The sequence below is a fragment of the Anarhichas minor genome, unplaced genomic scaffold (genome assembly GCF_050575085.1).
Source record: "Anarhichas minor isolate MPS153535 unplaced genomic scaffold, ASM5057508v1 ptg000012l, whole genome shotgun sequence".
In the NCBI taxonomy this organism is placed as follows: domain Eukaryota; kingdom Metazoa; phylum Chordata; class Actinopteri; order Perciformes; family Anarhichadidae; genus Anarhichas; species Anarhichas minor.
This window is the reverse complement of record NW_027466458.1, coordinates 3,271,892-3,286,162: the sequence shown is the minus strand read 5'-3', so window position 1 is coordinate 3,286,162 and position 14,271 is coordinate 3,271,892.

Here is a 14,271-nt window from a genome sequence, read left to right as displayed (position 1 = left end):
TTATGCCCGACGACCCGGTCCTTCTTGATTACGAGGACGAGGAGGAAGAGGTTGGCGTTGGTGCGGATCATGTGGACGGGCTTCAGGAGGCTGAGGGTGAGCTGCAGTTCCCACCACCACACTTTGTGATGGAGGGACAACAACAAGGCTATGTTCTTCATCCTGTTTACTACCCTGTTTACTACGCTGTTTACTACGCTGTTCCTGTCGCTGTTCCTGTCGCTGATTTCCCTCACGCTGACCCTTACGCTGACCCTCACGCTGACCCTTACGCTGACCGTCACGCTGACCCTTACGCTGACCATGCTTTCCCTCACGCTGACCCTTACGCTGACCATGCTTTCCCTCACGCTGACGCTTACGCTGACCCTGCTTTCCCTCACGCTGACCCTTACGCTGACCCTCACGCTGACCGTCACGCTGACCCTTACGCTGACCATGCTTTCCCTCACGCTGACCCTTACGCTGACCCTGCTTTCCCTCACGCTGACCCTTACGCTGACCCTGCTCTCCCTCACGCTGACCCTGACCCTGCTTTCCCTCACGCTGACCCTTACGCTGACCCTGCTCTCCCTCACGCTGACCCTGACCCTGCTTTCCCTCACGCTGACCCTGCTTTTCGTGACGCTGAACCTTTTGATAATAATGCTTTTGAAGCTGCTTCTGAGCTTATTATGGACAGGTACGGGTATTTGCTACCTGAAGAGGAGGATGACCCTGAGATTGATGTCTTCGGACTTGAGGACGAGGACTTTGAGTTTGCATTTGAGCTCCCTGTACTGGATCTTGAAGAGGAGGATGACCCTGAGATTGATGTCTTCGGACTTGAGGACGAGGACTTTGAGTTTGCATTTGACCTCCCTGTACTGGATCTTGAAGACATCGGGCCATTCTCCTTGGAAGATTCTTCAGAAGAGCTCACGGATGCAGCAGTTCCCTCAGCTTCTGGCCTCGGCTCCTCCACAAAACGACGCAGGGAAGAGAGCGACGAGGAGGAGGAGGCTGCTATGAAGAGACCGAGGTGGTCCGAAGACAACGACTCGGATTGACTCTACGATGGGACGGGCTGACAATACTCCCAGAAACGTCATCGGAGCAACCACTGAGTCCACATCGAAGCAGGACCAGTGGTTCTCATGGTAGCCTTTGCATCTGGCAGGGCTGATGACACCCCATGTAGCGCCTTGCACTGGGGCTTTTCTGTAGTATCTCTTCATTTTTTCACAGCTCAACCTTTCTTTATTCTTGAGGGCCGGCCTTTGCATCTGGCTGAGCTAGTGACACCCCATGTAGTGTCTTGCACTGAGGCTTTTCTATAGTATCTACTCATATATGCATGCTGGATGGATCAATCCTCCCGGAAACGTCATTGGAGCAACCACTGAGTCCACTTCGAAGCAGGACCAGTGGTTCTCATGGTAGCCTTTGCATCTGGCAGGGCTGATGACACCCCATGTAGCGCCTTGCACTGGGGCCGTTGGATTGACCCACTTTAACCCTGAGGGCCTCATATCTGCACGCTGGATCGATCAATCTTCATTTCATCCTGAGTGCTGGCCTTTGCGTCTTCAAGGCTGGAGAAAACCCATGTCGCGTCTTGCACTGGGGCTTTTCTGTAGTATCTCTTCATTTTTTCACAGCTCAACCTTTCTTTATTCTTGAGGGCCGGCCTTTGCATCTGGCTGAGCTAGTGACACCCCATGTAGTGTCTTGCACTGGGGCTTTTCTATAGTATCTACTCATATATGCATGCTGGATGGATCAATCCTCCCGGAAATGTCATCGGAGCAACCACTGAGTCCACATCGAAGCAGGACCAGTGGTTCTCATGGTAGCCTTTGCATCTGGCAGGGCTGATGACACCCCATGTAGCGCCTTGCACTGGGGCCGTTGGATTGACCCACTTTAACCCTGAGGGCCGACCTTTGTGTCTGGCAGGGCAAGGAACCTTTAGCTTGATCGGTGTTCCAATGAGCACAATATTTCTTGTCACAGCACCAGTGGCTCATAGTAGTTGGTCTGCAGTCTGCACAGTGGGGGGTGTGCTTGAATCACACACGTCATGCATCCCCCTCAGTGTCTGTAATCCTCTCCAGGTCAACACTAAAGACATCAGCTTTCAGTGATATCTTGCAAACCTCGTTTTCATGAGGAGCAAACCTCATGAAAACGGGACCAGGGAAACTCCCCAAAGACAGTTTGGTTAAAGTCTGCGGGTTAAAATTGCCTTAATAATATTGAAAACGGGACCAGGGAAACTCCCCAAAGACAGTTTGGTTAAAGTCTGCGGGTTGAAATTGCCTTAATAATATTGCTCAAAAAGGTATAGTAACATTTAAAATATATTAAATTCTTAATTCAATAATTCAAAGATCATTTCTGTTACTAACCATGTTTGTTTTCCTTTTGGCCGGAAAAAGTAAGTAGGAGCTTCTGTTTTGTTGAGAAAGTGACCTAGAATAGTCTACAATATAAAACAAAGTAATATTATGTAACATACCTACAAAGTGTATGCTACGTCTATTTGTTCACAATTCATTTCTTATTTGGTCATTCAAAGATTATTTGTCCGTCTTACTTACGATGATTTATTGTTCCCTCTCTTACTCCATCACCGTGGACAGAAAAGGTGAGTCAGAGCTTCTGATTTAGAATCTATAATGTGAAGGCAAAGTTAGAAATAGCTCAATGTATTATAATGTTAATCTGTTTATGCCTTTAGTATGTTTATTTTATAATTGAAATATTGTTTTATTAACCATTCTGTCTCATACTTAACTTTTACAATACTCCACCACCTGAGCTGCTGCTGTTCACCGTGGACAAAAAAGGTTGGTATAGCGTCAAAATATATTATAAAATATATTAATCATTTACTATCTTTGATTCACGCTGACCCTGATTTCCCTAACGCTGACCCATATGATGGTGATGCTTTTAATGCTGCTTTTGAGTGTATTATTGACAGGTACAGGTGTGGGCTACCTGAAGAGGAGGAGGACCCTGAGATCGATGTCGTCGGCCTTGACGACTCCTCCACAAAACGACGCAGGGAAGAGAGCGACGACGAGGAGGAGGAGGCTGCTGCGAAGAGGACGAGGTGGTCCGAAGAGAGCGACTCGGATTGACTCTACGATGGGACGGGCTGACATTGTGTTCCCTTTGGCCGGAAAAAGTAAGTAGGAGCTTCAGTTTTGTTGAGAAAGTGACCTAGAATAGTCTACAATATAAAAACAAAGTAATATTATGTAACATACCTACAAACTGTATGCTACGTCTATTTGTTCATAATTAATTTCTTATTTGGTCATTCAAAGATTATTTGTCCGTCTTACTTACTATATGAATCATTTAGTATCTTTGATTCAATCAATACAATATGCCGTGGTCCTTGTTAGTGAAATAAATATATATATATATATATATATATATATATATATATAAAGTAATGTGTGTTATTGTGTAAACACAGAAACACTGAGATAATTAATGAGGACGTTTCTTTATTTACAGATGTTTCCTGGTCATTCTTCTGCAGGATTGTGTGAACTGCTCCGACTCATTTCTCAACTTCACTGGTTTTGTGTTGCATTCAATAAAACACTCAAGTCATCAAAAGTGACACTTTTGTATTGTGAGATTTTCTTTGGTTCAACTTCAGTCATGTTGAGTTCATGTGAAGCTTCTTAAATAGTGAATATAACATGTATAGTGGCTTAAAACAGCTTTGCATCTGTCAACAAGCAGCTACACCGAGTCATGAGGATTACGTTGTAGAACACAGGATTTTAAATCAGTCCATATACAGATCAAAGCATTGCCACATATCCAACAGCTCTGAGAAACCATCAACGGTCAGGGAGGTAAGAAGATGAACACATAAGACGGATTGTAAACACTTCAGGAATAATACTAAGTATTTCATTAGGTAATTAAGCATTAAGTTGGGTTTGTTAGACAGAAAAAACAATGCTTTCTCCACACATACAACTAACAGGCCATGCTGGCAGTAAAGATGTGATGATCATTAAACAAAAAACATTGAAGGATGAAAAATTGAGGGAAAAGAAACATTGCTATTCTTGGATACCACTCTGCAAAGAAATAAACCAAAAAAAAAGTGAATTGTGGCCTGAAGGTGGACCCAGACAGGATTTCTTTAAGATCTTGCAGTACTTGTGTCTGCACAACCTTATCTACTTCACGCATCAGAACACATGTAATCCTTCAGGTTTAGGGACATTTGTACATACAGCAGCATGATTTAACAGCAAGTAGGCATTAAAGTCATTATAGTGGATAATATACATGTGTATACATCTCTTATACTGGAAACAATGCAGCCTTGATACACATACTGTTGCCCTGTACCTTGGGCCGTCCATTTTGTACTGAACTGTGTTCTTCATTAAGTCATAAATAAGTCATATTAAAACAAATTCAGTTTATAACAAGGAACACAATTGAAATGTAGGTAACTTTGTATCTGAAATGCACATTTGCACTTCCTTAATGACTTTGACCCTTATCCATTAAAATGGCACCTTTGTGATATAGCTTTGTGGCAAACAAATGACGTCATTTTGGTTGCCATTTGCAGGGGTAGGATTTTCCAGAGCTAACACACTAGTATGAGGTTATGGTCCTTTGACAGCTTGGCTCGCATGTGGCTTTAACACGTGTGAGGCATTTCTTTGACAGCTACACTACCCAGCTCTCTGGACACTAAAGACAAAGGCCAGACTTTGTTGAAAGCTCTAGCGTGTGCCTGTCTTGTGTGAAGCCAAGCTCACGTGAGGAGGACTTCAAATCACAGATGAGCATATTATACAGTATATCTAAGAAGACTACGAAGCAACAGAGCATCAACCCTTGTCACCGACCAGGACCGAACTGCACACATGTAAATTCACTCCGGACCTATAGGTGGCAGTAATGCAGCTACTGACTCACCACCACCGAAGAAGCTCAAGAATCGCACGTGCAACCCACTGTCAACATGGGGAAAAGGAGGCAGACTAAGCAGCTTCTCACTAATTTAACCAAAAAACAGAAGAAACACTTGAAGGAATTCGGGGAGGAGCATCCATTCCATGGTGTGTAAGCAGTGCAGCGAACTTCGGGCAGTTTTAAATGTATAATTAAGCTACTTTTATGTTAGCCAACTAGCTACGTTGCCTTTAGACGACGGTGGTCACAGTCGAGACAGATTCAGTGGGCTATGTGTTCGCTATATGTATACGTTACTAGTAAAAACCAGTGGCGGGCCGTGCATTTTATACCTGGGCCTTCACTGCTGTCTTACCACCTAATAACCTCATGATGGCGCCACAGCTACGGTTATTTTTTCTAGGGGTGTAACATCACGTATTCGTTTTAAACCGTTCGGTACAAGGCTTACAAACCGAACAATAATACTGGTGCATTTGGAAAATGCAGAAGCTTAAATTGTGGTAAATATAACGTTTTCGGTGGACACCGGTCTGTCTGTCTGTTTAGTTTCCGGGTCAGCGTCTGACCCCGGAAGCAAAACAACACGCACAAACTCGCGCTACATTCTCCCCGCAGCGTTTAGCTGTTCCCTACTGATTCAAACAGGGCTAAAGCAATCGCCACACAATTCCCATTTCTCCAGACCATAATTCTTGTTTGTAAAAGAAAACAGCCCAAACTGATTAAATTATCCGGACCCTAAACCCACGCAGGACGGTATGCTTCGTAATTAACGGACAATGCATATGGTCAAAATCGATGTAATTAACACAATGACAAGAGCTAACTCACAAGAACCGTCACATATATTCACAACAAAGCATGACAAAACAATCCAGCAACGCTCACACTAAAGAGCAAGGGCCATTCAAATATTATTTACATCAGGGAACAAAATAGCTGTTAAATGTTTATATAGCTGTTAAATGTTTATACCTACATCTGTTCTACCTTTTTGCTGCCCTTTTTTATTCTTATATATTTTTCCTTGTTTATTGTAAAATAGTGTATTGTATGTACATTGAGGGCGGAGTGGAAACCGGAGACAAATTCCATGTATGCGTACGCATACATGGCCAATAAAGCTGATTCTGATTCTGATATCCATAAACTACACGATAGGCAAAATTAACACACTGCAGATATAAAGAAAACAAAAGCTGTTTCACTTAACAAATGCTGTTCTATTTAAATACAAAGTCCATCCAAGGCTTACAAACCGAACAATAATACTGGTGCATTTGGAAAACAGAAGAATAAAGAGACTGGCCAACTGTAATAATTGTAATAGTACTTGTGTCTGCACAACCTTATCTACTTCACGCATCAGAACACATGTAATCCTTCAGGTTTAGGGACATTTGTACATACAGCAGCATGATTTAACAGCAAGTAGGCATTAAAGTCATTATAGTGGATAATATACATGTGTATACATCTCTTATACTGGAAACAATGCAGCCTTGATACACATACTGTTGCCCTGTACCTTGGGCCGTCCATTTTGTACTGAACTGTGTTCTTCATTAACTGCACTGGTTTGAAAAAAGAGAAACCCAGAGGATGAAATGAAGACAGGAGGGTTTTTGCTGAAGAGCATTAGTTTCTTTTCCACAGGTTACTTCAGAAACAGGTAATTATGTACAACATCTGGAATGTTGGATAAATGCATATCAATCATCCTCTCACTGTGGCCATTTCCAGCGAAACCTTAGAAATACTAGCTATACATTAAAACCAGTTTCTCTGCATTGGAATGTATTGCTGATTTTACAATCGTAAGTCACTAATGCCGATGATTCTTTTCTCAATGTTTTTTGAAGAGTATTTACAATTTGATTAGTAAGGTCTAAAAACAACAGAAGAGTGCGAAATAAATAAGAACAATACGGGAGCATAAGAAACCGACCCACATGAGTGGCCAAGATTCCAAACTATTTTCATGCCAGACTATAAGGCTTTTGAATGAAGAAATAAAACATTATATCCCTTACAAATTAGTAAATTCTTTACCAATAAAAGACACCATTAATTCAATACATTCAGGGGTTTTCTGCAACAGGCTTACTTGGTCTGGTATGACCAGTAGTTTATGGGCGGCGAATGTTTAAATGTAACCTTTAAATAGATATGTTCACTGTTTTAGCATTTATCATTATCACATATAGGCTCACTTTATGTGTAGCATTTCAAGTATTCAGCTATCACTGATTGTATTAATATGATATAAATGTGACTGTGGTACTAACTGTTGCAATTAGCAACAGTCATTAGTGACCTTATAGTATTTTCATAACTCATAATATAACACCACATCAGTTAAACTGAGAGTTTTGTAAATACATTTGGTTCAGGGGGGAGACGCTGTTTCAAATCAGTGTTCAATTTGCATGATATCTACTGGATAGAAATCTCAGTCCAGCTCTCAGTTGGATTGTTATGATCACACACAGACGTTTGACAGTAAAGCGAGAGGAAGACTCTCCCACCCTTCCTGCTCCCAGACTTATCCCACCGACTGATAATGAGCAACAGACTAAACGTGTAAAATGAGGTCACGACTGAGAACAATACTGTCTTACTTTCAACACAGTCTGCAGTCTGAGTTAATGTTACAGTTTCACCCCGCACAGTGTTGTCTTGCTTAATTGGGGAGATGGGATGATTGTGTTTGGAAGAAGAAAAGAGGGCGTCTTACTTGTAGTACTGCAAGTGAGACTGTGGTGCCATCTGTTGGCAAAAATATATCAGTGAATTAAGTTACAATACTGCCATCATGTGGAGGCTGTCCAGATGACATACATGCATGATTAGTGTCCCTTGTTTTTAGAAATATGTCGCAAAATGCACCACAAAGTGATCTTCTCACTATGTGCATATAAAGTTGAATATTAATAACAATTCAAAAATAAAACTGTGATTTTATTACTTCACAAAGCAATGAAATCACAGACCGTGGGCTGCTCGGTATCATCCCAGTGACAAAGAAAAAGCCCCACATGGTACTCAATTAAATGCGATACATTTGGGATTCATGAATTGTGCAATCTTTGCATGATGTCGATGGAAGCATGCAGTGATTCAAGTTTAGTTTAGTTCATGTCTACTCATGTCTACTGCCTTTCTATTCATTATTTTATATCTAAATCAACAACAACACAAATGAAACTGCTGACATGTTTCATTCTTGGTTGAACCTTGTATGTATGCTCTGGGTCAAGATGATGTGAAGTGTATCATCACAGATCATCACACACATCACGGATCTATGGAAACACCTATTGTAAACACACACATACAGTCCAAACTATTTACATTTACACAATTTACTATAAAATAAAATCTCTCACACACGCATGCCTGCGTTAGTAGAGGGGGCGTGGCCACATACTAGTGACGTCATCGAAAAACGGCCTTTCTGAGTTGCACTTCAACCTAACAAGTTTACCTGCAGCACCTAAAAGATTGAGCTCTCAGAGATCTGATCACCTCGAAAACAAACTGTTGGAGAACTGAGTTGAATACCTACAGCAAACAATACCTGTTGGATACAATGGCTTCCAGTGGACCCCCGGCGTGCAGACCAGTGTGCATCTTCAGACCTACAGGTAAAGATTACTTTTTTTTTTTTTTATTTCATGCCAAATGTGTTTATTAATGTTCCTTGAATCCATAAAAGGTAATTTCAGTACAAAATGTGCGTTTAATTACGTTAAATTGTTGAATATTAAGCTAAAGAATGTTCAGAATTGTAAGCTAGCTAATTACAAAAACTCAGATTTTGAGGCCACTCACAGTTTCTGGTGTAAAATAATAATTATATGTTAAGACTGGACTTTCTTCTTCGAAATAGGTGTGGAATGTGTTAACACATGTGTAGGGACATGAAAACACCGTTATTTTTGTTTGAGGGGATCAAATCGTCGATTTTTGTGTTGAAAATCTCAGAAACAAAATGGCGCCTCCACCATTTTGAGAAATAGAACCTTCCTAGCACCATGGCAAGATAGCACTAACATAAGGAGCATTTGAGAGCTAGCTTCAAGATATTCATTAAAATGCACCAACGGATCAATATTGTTACGAGCCTGAATGAAAGAGATGTAGCGTTAACGTTAGTGAACGTAAATGTCTGACAGTTAATGGACCTAAAAACTAAAGCGTTCAGTCATCTGTCAGTCATGTTAGTGTCATCATAACATTGTGATTTGTGGTTCATGTAGTTTTATCTGTAAAGTGGTTTGTCATGCAGCGGACTAAATAAAATAAATTAGTTTGAGGTGCCAAGACGCACATATTTCACTGTGGATATTTTGCAGAAACCATGTTGTTACTAGCGCCTGAATTAATGGCAGGGACCCACGTTTTGGCGTGTGTAATTGCGTGTGTAATTGCGCACACGGGTCTCTGCGCATCAAACCTTTTGGCTTCATCGCAGTGTTTTTCACAGTTTATTAGAAACTTTAGATAGTATTGGAGGCAGTGTCATCTCTCACTGAATAGAGTCAGAATCACCACAAGGTCCAAACTATGATGCAACACGCTTTGTTTTGACTTATAATATAGTAGTCTGACTTTTATTATGGCTATACAATGTGAACAGGGTTGTTATGTAGAATTGTGTTGTGCAAACAAGGGTTAAACTGATCCATTCTTCCCTCACCAAGTAGACAGAAGTACTGTATGCCAAATAACTAAATCTGACTGAATACAACTCCACATCACTTTAGCTCTTTAGCCCTTCATTACTGCTACTGTGCTCTTTAAACAAACGATAACAAATGGATATGATTTGGATCCATTCATCACAATTTAACATGTGTTTATTGCACAGCACCCCAGTCAATATGTTCTTTAAGTGAAGAAACAGATGCTATAAGAGCATGATGGAGTATTTGTGTGTAGTATTTTGCAGTGTGTACAGCATGGTACAATGGAGGACAACAGCTTTTACCAACACATCTCTTACAGTACAAGGTTGCATATACATGAAGGAGTGGAAAATAGTTTGGGCAAATGTTGTCTGATTGTATTAGTGTATGTGAATGACGTTTTCTGAATCCAGTTCCAAATGTAAGAGCGTTTTTTAAAAGTGCTCGGCTGGTGATAATGTGCACACTGGCCTTTCCCTATAGAATAAGTTTGGACCGTGGCTATGGTCTCACATGGAAATAGCATTTTCATAATTTGCTCCTGATAAATACTGAAATAGCTGCCTTTTGAAGCAGACTAGCGGTGGCTTTGTGTTAGTTGGTGGCTTGTGGATGTGACTTTTTTTAAATAAATGTTTTTCTTCCTACCTCAGTCCGCCCTGATGCCGCCCTTATGCCCGACGACCCGGTCCTTCTTGATTACGAGGACGAGGAGGAAGAGGTTGGCGTTGGTGCGGATCATGTGGACGGGCTTCAGGAGGCTGAGGGTGAGCTGCAGTTCCCACCACCACACTTTGTGATGGAGGGACAACAACAAGGCTATGTTCTTCATCCTGTTTACTACCCTGTTTACTACGCTGTTTACTACGCTGTTCCTGTCGCTGTTCCTGTCGCTGATTTCCCTCACGCTGACCCTTACGCTGACCCTCACGCTGACCCTTACGCTGACCGTCACGCTGACCCTTACGCTGACCATGCTTTCCCTCACGCTGACCCTTACGCTGACCATGCTTTCCCTCACGCTGACGCTTACGCTGACCCTGCTTTCCCTCACGCTGACCCTTACGCTGACCCTCACGCTGACCGTCACGCTGACCCTTACGCTGACCATGCTTTCCCTCACGCTGACCCTTACGCTGACCCTGCTTTCCCTCACGCTGACCCTTACGCTGACCCTGCTCTCCCTCACGCTGACCCTGACCCTGCTTTCCCTCACGCTGACCCTTACGCTGACCCTGCTCTCCCTCACGCTGACCCTGACCCTGCTTTCCCTCACGCTGACCCTTACGCTGACCCTGCTCTCCCTCACGCTGACCCTGACCCTGCTTTCCCTCACGCTGACCCTGCTTTTCGTGACGCTGAACCTTTTGATAATAATGCTTTTGAAGCTGCTTCTGAGCTTATTATGGACAGGTACGGGTATTTGCTACCTGAAGAGGAGGATGACCCTGAGATTGATGTCTTCGGACTTGAGGACGAGGACTTTGAGTTTGCATTTGAGCTCCCTGTACTGGATCTTGAAGAGGAGGATGACCCTGAGATTGATGTCTTCGGACTTGAGGACGAGGACTTTGAGTTTGCATTTGACCTCCCTGTACTGGATCTTGAAGACATCGGGCCATTCTCCTTGGAAGATTCTTCAGAAGAGCTCACGGATGCAGCAGTTCCCTCAGCTTCTGGCCTCGGCTCCTCCACAAAACGACGCAGGGAAGAGAGCGACGACGAGGAGGAGGCTGCTATGAAGAGACCGAGGTGGTCCGAAGACAACGACTCGGATTGACTCTACGATGGGACGGGCTGACAATACTCCCAGAAACGTCATCGGAGCAACCACTGAGTCCACATCGAAGCAGGACCAGTGGTTCTCATGGTAGCCTTTGCATCTGGCAGGGCTGATGACACCCCATGTAGCGCCTTGCACTGGGGCTTTTCTGTAGTATCTCTTCATTTTTTCACAGCTCAACCTTTCTTTATTCTTGAGGGCCGGCCTTTGCATCTGGCTGAGCTAGTGACACCCCATGTAGTGTCTTGCACTGAGGCTTTTCTATAGTATCTACTCATATATGCATGCTGGATGGATCAATCCTCCCGGAAACGTCATTGGAGCAACCACTGAGTCCACTTCGAAGCAGGACCAGTGGTTCTCATGGTAGCCTTTGCATCTGGCAGGGCTGATGACACCCCATGTAGCGCCTTGCACTGGGGCCGTTGGATTGACCCACTTTAACCCTGAGGGCCTCATATCTGCACGCTGGATCGATCAATCTTCATTTCATCCTGAGTGCTGGCCTTTGCGTCTTCAAGGCTGGAGAAAACCCATGTCGCGTCTTGCACTGGGGCTTTTCTGTAGTATCTCTTCATTTTTTCACAGCTCAACCTTTCTTTATTCTTGAGGGCCGGCCTTTGCATCTGGCTGAGCTAGTGACACCCCATGTAGTGTCTTGCACTGGGGCTTTTCTATAGTATCTACTCATATATGCATGCTGGATGGATCAATCCTCCCGGAAATGTCATCGGAGCAACCACTGAGTCCACATCGAAGCAGGACCAGTGGTTCTCATGGTAGCCTTTGCATCTGGCAGGGCTGATGACACCCCATGTAGCGCCTTGCACTGGGGCCGTTGGATTGACCCACTTTAACCCTGAGGGCCGACCTTTGTGTCTGGCAGGGCAAGGAACCTTTAGCTTGATCGGTGTTCCAATGAGCACAATATTTCTTGTCACAGCACCAGTGGCTCATAGTAGTTGGTCTGCAGTCTGCACAGTGGGGGGTGTGCTTGAATCACACACGTCATGCATCCCCCTCAGTGTCTGTAATCCTCTCCAGGTCAACACTAAAGACATCAGCTTTCAGTGATATCTTGCAAACCTCGTTTTCATGAGGAGCAAACCTCATGAAAACGGGACCAGGGAAACTCCCCAAAGACAGTTTGGTTAAAGTCTGCGGGTTAAAATTGCCTTAATAATATTGAAAACGGGACCAGGGAAACTCCCCAAAGACAGTTTGGTTAAAGTCTGCGGGTTAAAATTGCCTTAATAATATTGAAAACGGGACCAGGGAAACTCCCCAAAGACAGTTTGGTTAAAGTCTGCGGGTTGAAATTGCCTTAATAATATTGCTCAAAAAGGTATAGTAACATTTAAAATATATTAAATTCTTAATTCAATAATTCAAAGATCATTTCTGTTACTAACCATGTTTGTTTTCCTTTTGGCCGGAAAAAGTAAGTAGGAGCTTCTGTTTTGTTGAGAAAGTGACCTAGAATAGTCTACAATATAAAACAAAGTAATATTATGTAACATACCTACAAAGTGTATGCTACGTCTATTTGTTCACAATTCATTTCTTATTTGGTCATTCAAAGATTATTTGTCCGTCTTACTTACGATGATTTATTGTTCCCTCTCTTACTCCATCACCGTGGACAGAAAAGGTGAGTCAGAGCTTCTGATTTAGAATCTATAATGTGAAGGCAAAGTTAGAAATAGCTCAATGTATTATAATGTTAATCTGTTTATGCCTTTAGTATGTTTATTTTATAATTGAAATATTGTTTTATTAACCATTCTGTCTCATACTTAACTTTTACAATACTCCACCACCTGAGCTGCTGCTGTTCACCGTGGACAAAAAAGGTTGGTATAGCGTCAAAATATATTATAAAATATATTAATCATTTACTATCTTTGATTCACGCTGACCCTGATTTCCCTAACGCTGACCCATATGATGGTGATGCTTTTAATGCTGCTTTTGAGTGTATTATTGACAGGTACAGGTGTGGGCTACCTGAAGAGGAGGAGGACCCTGAGATCGATGTCGTCGGCCTTGACGACTCCTCCACAAAACGACGCAGGGAAGAGAGCGACGACGAGGAGGAGGAGGCTGCTGCGAAGAGGACGAGGTGGTCCGAAGAGAGCGACTCGGATTGACTCTACGATGGGACGGGCTGACATTGTGTTCCCTTTGGCCGGAAAAAGTAAGTAGGAGCTTCAGTTTTGTTGAGAAAGTGACCTAGAATAGTCTACAATATAAAAACAAAGTAATATTATGTAACATACCTACAAACTGTATGCTACGTCTATTTGTTCATAATTAATTTCTTATTTGGTCATTCAAAGATTATTTGTCCGTCTTACTTACTATATGAATCATTTAGTATCTTTGATTCAATCAATACAATATGCCGTGGTCCTTGTTAGTGAAATAAATATATATATATATATATATATATATATAAAGTAATGTGTGTTATTGTGTAAACACAGAAACACTGAGATAATTAATGAGGACGTTTCTTTATTTACAGATGTTTCCTGGTCATTCTTCTGCAGGATTGTGTGAACTGCTCCGACTCATTTCTCAACTTCACTGGTTTTGTGTTGCATTCAATAAAACACTCAAGTCATCTAAAGTGACACTTTTGTATTGTGAGATTTTCTTTGGTTCAACTTCAGTCATGTTGAGTTCATGTGAAGCTTCTTAAATAGTGAATATAACATGTATAGTGGCTTAAAACAGCTTTGCATCTGTCAACAAGCAGCTACACCGAGTCATGAGGATTACGTTGTAGAACACAGGATTTTAAATCAGTCCATATACAGATCAAAGCATTGCCACATATCC